Source organism: Pinus tabuliformis, chromosome 9, assembly GCF_031772625.1.
Source record: "Pinus tabuliformis cultivar Carrire ecotype Pingquan chromosome 9, CPIR1, whole genome shotgun sequence".
Lineage (NCBI taxonomy): Eukaryota > Viridiplantae > Streptophyta > Pinopsida > Pinales > Pinaceae > Pinus > Pinus tabuliformis.
This window is the reverse complement of record NC_142307.1, coordinates 544297320-544303228: the sequence shown is the minus strand read 5'-3', so window position 1 is coordinate 544303228 and position 5909 is coordinate 544297320.

The window sequence follows — 5909 nt, the reverse complement described above, 5'->3', positions numbered from 1 at the left end:
GATCCTTTCCTCAAATGAAGGGTTGTTGGTGAAGCATCCAGCCTTTAAAGGCCCTTCAACAACATATCTTCTTCTACAAGTCTTCATCTGCTACCAAATCATTCTAAGCATCCTCCAATGTGAGCACACAAACCCCCTAAGTGGCCTCTAAGGTGAGTGCAAAATCCCAAAGAATGATACTACACCCCAACAATGGGTACATGTGGGCATCCAATGATGATATACCTACAAAGAGGGGTACATAAGCCCTCAAGTGGACAAATGGACTTCGACATGAGTTTCAAACCATGTAATCATCCAAGAGAGCCTTCAAACCCACTCAAAGAAGCAACACTAGCCTCCAAGGTGGAAATTTAGTTGATCAAAACATACAATCCAACAACAAAAAACTGCTCCAAACAGAGGTCGCCACTCAACATCACCCTTAGTTAGCTCCAATAAATAAGATATTAACACATTTTCTTCAAATAAATGTACATGTAGATTAGCTCAGTCAAGAAAAACCCATTCCCTAACTTTTATTTAAAAGATACACTTCACTACTCATTTTCATAATAACCCAATATCTACCACATGGTCCTATCCTCTGAAATTTTAAGCTAGAAATAGGATCATTTATTTCCACAGTCTAATGTCTCGGGGCACAATGAACATGTCCAAGTATCATGTTAGAGTATACCCTATCCTTTCATGTCCATTTTATTTGTAATTGGTAATGAATATGTATCATTGTATGCACCCCATATACTTCACAACCAGCACATGAATTGCTCACGCTCCCAACTTTGTCACTTCACAGCATTTCCATTCTCCAACAACTGTATAGATGTAGGTAACATGTAAATAAACATTTTCTATGACCAAATTTCTATCAGGATTTCCATTCTTTCCCTAAGCCAATATGTTTGCTAAACATCATGATTTAATGCATTCTCTTTTCTGTTGGAGGCCATTTTGGTAAGAGAAATGGTGCATATTTTATTCCAATTATATGTAGAGTGTTTTTTTTTACAATTCAAGCTTCCATGTATTCCATTATATTTTAGAACCAAATTATTTTACAATTTCTAGCTTCTAAATAAGATCCTACCACAGACTGCTGAGCTGTAACCATCAAGCTCTCAATAAAAGTGTGTGTGTTCCAATGATTTTGTAGCAGCATTTGATCTTTTATTTCCTAGTCTAATCTTGCTACCATGGTCTTGTGAGGCTTCCACTGTGTGATATCAATCAAGGTCCTACATTTACATGCATTATATATGTAACAACGTGCATTCTTGCAACAAGATAACCCTAGAGTTGCTCCCCAATACTCAAAAAATTCTATAAACTCTATATCAACAACCTAGAACATATTGGGAAAAACATCATTTATAAGATGGACTTATCCTTCATAATCCTGAAAGCTAGAGCTTCAAATTTTTTTTGCCCAAAATACATAGGGTGAGGCTTCTTTTGTTGTAGCTATCAGACTACAATATACCTTGGACCTACTCACCTACTCCATTTAAAGAGATATCATTTTTTGTCCTATAAAGTTTCCCACCTTGAGAGTTACCCTATGCATTGGTGGGTAAAAATCACAAACTACAAAATATTTGCATGGGATTCATGTTAGGTGATGTTTCAATATGTTTATGCTCCCATACATAAGTAGATTATAGCATTTTCACTTGACCTTCTTGTAATCATCAAATCAATTCAAATAGCATGTTTCATGCTTGATGAAGAAGCCTTTTTATATTGAATATTCAAGAGAAGGAAGCTAGAACAAGAAGTATAGAGATATAGGTAGAATATAGATGATGATAATCAATAATACCAAAAATGAAAACAAAATATCTGAAAACAATTAGGCTAAAAAACAAGATACCATCTTGAAAATCAAAATGTAATGGACATTGCAAATGAAACATCAAATATCCAATAGGCAAGTTTATTGCTTCTCCACCTTGAGGATTGTATTTAGTCTCCAATTAAAAGGTACACCATACAAACATTCTCCTAATGAAAATTATCTCAAAATGGAAAATAACCGCATCAAAAATTCCAAATGATCTCCTACAATAGTAGAGTGGGATTTGAATTATAAGTCTTTCATCGTGGACCATGACAAAAGATTTAAAGTATTTTATCAAAACTAGCCTCTAAGAGATATCAAGGCATGAGAAAACATAATTATACCATATTAGACTTCTAGTATTATAGAAAACCCTCCTTAAATAGATCATTATCCATAGTCACACTCTCGCTAGTTTCTAGAATCCCAAATCAGTCAAGAATCCAAGATGAAATGAGAATGAGAATTAAATGAGGAGTTATATGCCTTTAGGGTTGTGCCTTAGAAGAGTTCCCACTCTTTTTCCCCTCCTAAACACCTATTTTTGTTGTTTCTCCAAGACTTATGCATGTGGGGTTATGGTCCACAATTTCTTACCAAACTCACCTAAACTTACATGTTTAGGCCAGTTTAGAAAGTTCCATGAGTCATGGCTAATTCAAGGCAAGTTTGTAAGCTAGGGTAGTTTCCCACAAGTTTAGCCCCAAGTACTCATTTTAGAAGAGATTTGGTGATACTCATGAGGCCCTACCCACTCTCATGAAACCAATTTTGACATCAATATAGTGTTTGGAAATCAACCTTTTATAGTGGTGCTAGAAGGGTATCAATTTCAATATCAATCGAACATACTTTTCACTAGCTAATTCAAGAGTAGTTTGTTTTGTTGGAAATTTTGGATCGAGAGCTTTCCAAGAAGATATAATATGATATCATTTTAATCAAAACACATGGTGATACAAGCTTTGCAAGTTGCTACCATGTTTCACCCTAAAACGCCCTAGAAAAAAAGGAAAAAATAACCACAAGTTCAAATAGAGGCAAGTAGTTCAAGTATCACATTTTTTATGCTAGCCTAAGCCAACAATACCCACATTATGCAAATAAACTTGCATGTCACTGGTCCCACACCTTAATCACCCGATCCATGGTGAAACCTTCTTAAGCCAAGGTTTAATGTTCTTAATTAAGTTTTATTCGGAAATGCTATATTTGACTATTCAATAGTCTGACCCCTCATTAACCTTTCCAGTGGGATTTTATTCAACCTTATAAACTTTGGTTAATTCTATACCCATGCATATTTACCAAACCCCACTCTTAACTTTGGTTATATTCGAACTTAACCCATAAAACCTTTATCTGCTTTATTTCTACTATAATTCTTATATAATAGAAATACACATAAAACACGCGTAAAATTACCTTTTCACCTTTCCTTAGCCTTTGCACATTTATCTATGCTCTCTCATCACGTTCATCCCCCACCGTTGATTTCAATCCATCAGATCAACGACTGTTGCGCAATCTCCATTCATCCTCCGGAACTCAAATTACTTAACTCGCATTGATAAGCTTCTCGGGTCCACTCTCTCCCAAGCCTTATCGACTTCAATCTCCACCGTTGATCTTACCATTCAATCCGACAGTTGTTGGTTTCCCCAATCAACAAAACTAATCGGTGATCCTCCACCGTTGATCAAAACCCATTTGATCCAACAGTTAACAACGATATCAACCAAGCCACTTGCACGAGGATTACCCACCCGATAAAGTGGTTTCCTCTCTCCTCTGATGTGCTACATGTCAACTACTAAATGGAATCGGTTGACCACTCCAAATTACCACTTACCACTTTTTCTCCACCCGATAAACCATTTCCGCCTACGAAACTACTTTTCTCATGCATTAACGCTCACGCATTTTTCCCATGCAATAGCCGTTGATCTAACGGATATGTTGATTTGACAATCCAGATCAACTTCCGTGATTCACCTTCCGCAAGCACTTGGGTTTAGTCTTCGCCATTCATTTCTTGACTCCATTCTATGTGACTTAATCTTGGTTGCTTATCGCAAACAATCTCGTCCATTGATCTAGCTGATCCAACGGCTCCTGTGCACATTTACTTCCTTCCTTCGTCCTTCCCTTTACTTCGTTTTTATGCCATTTCTTCAGTGTTCTTCTGTGGTTTAGGGTTTCTTCCAGGGTTTTGTTCTTTATTTGTCCTGCAACACAACTCCCTCTTGATTTAACTCCACGCATGCCTTTATGCTTCCTTCACCTTCATTTTAACATTAAAAGCTTCCTCCTATACTGTCAGTGTGTGTAAAGTCGTAACACCTCTTTGTTACTCTTCTCTGTATTTTGCCTCTGATTCTGCACCTACAACCTATGTTACGTAGAATAACTCAAGATCATACACAATATATATCTCAATTACTCAGTACACACACATGAACTCAAAATCGAGTTTTTTGTATTAATAAACAAGTATTTGCATAAGAGTCTCTCTCTGGCCTGATCTTCTGTATCAGTGGCCTCTGTTTTCCTAACTACCCATAGGCTTACAATCAAACCTCTAACTCACAACCTCTAACTAGCTAACCAGCTAACTATCTAACTTGTCTAACTTGACTAACTTGCCTATGCCTTTTTGGCTTACATTTATACAAAAGGATTCTATAATGAATTCCTAGTTTAGATCCATAAACTTCTCAACAAAATCCTAAAATCTCTTCCTTATCTCTAAGGATCCTCTCTAATCCACAAAATCATGAACTAACTCCTAATCTAAGTTTTACAATTAATTCTCAATTCTCTCAATCTCTCAACTATCCTGATTCTCTCATGTTCTCCAGCATTCGAGAACATTTAAAAATATGCCTCACTATACTTAATTAAATCCCTATGTTAGCTTCTCTCATTAAAATCACTCAAAACCTTAATAATTACATTAATTTTAACACTTAGGAAACCAACTTCCTTAAAACAAAAGAATCCTCTATGTCTACTAATATACAATGATTCTTCTGAGTTGAATGCTCCTACATCAGACTCCCAAAGTAGAAAACATGCATGATCTCCTGATCATGTGTCTTCATATGTTGATAGAAAACCTCCAGGGTCCCAAACTTTAGTTTGTAGTTGTTTGAATGCTTTGCACCTTTGTTGCTGTTGTATGTCTATTTTCTTCTGTTTCATCTTCCTCTCCTTGTCAATCAGGTTCAAACTCTGATTGATCATCCTTCTTGCTGTCGTTTCCCTCATCCTGGACTGTTTCATCATCAACTACCATAATTCTTCAATCTCCATCTCCAACACATCCTTGGATTGTTCCATACTCTACCACTTACTATTATCTCTTTCTCTTTGTTTCAGGTTGTTGCTGGTGTTCACTAACTCTTCAAATTGTTGTTCTTCTCTTTGAAGTTGTCGAATTCTTACTCTTACTCTTAGTTTTTCTTTCTCCCATTCACTCCTACCCTCTTTCATGATTATCTCTTTTTGCATTGAATTCTGACTTTCTAACATTCTCTCCAACAATTGAATATCTTTGTTCCATGGATTAAATTCTTCCACAAAATCCTCTTCTACTGTCTTTACTTGGCTTCTCATCCGTGTCAAATTTCCTCTAGCATCTGCAACTAAACCTTCACTCACAAAACAATTATTAAAATAAAAAACATAAGGCATCAGTGCCTCTTCTTCCTTTGGCAACACTTCAATATGCTTCTCTGATTTCTCCTCTTCTATCAACACATTAGTATGCTGATTCAACCTCTTTAAATAATTCTCTAAAGAATTCTCTAATGTACTCTCAAGACTATCAACTAGTCTCCCCTCCACATCATCTGCTATAATGTTGTATTTCTGCTCTTGTCCACTGTAGTGAACTCCTTCCTCTACAATCACACTGTCATACTCTGAATTTCTTAGCAAATACTCCAGCAACTCAAGTTCCCTGTGATATTTCATAAGTAATTCATCATTGCTTATGATTCCTGCATTTATACACAAATTATCAGTTTGAAGATTACAAGGTTCAACAGTCTCAATTGTTGCTTCA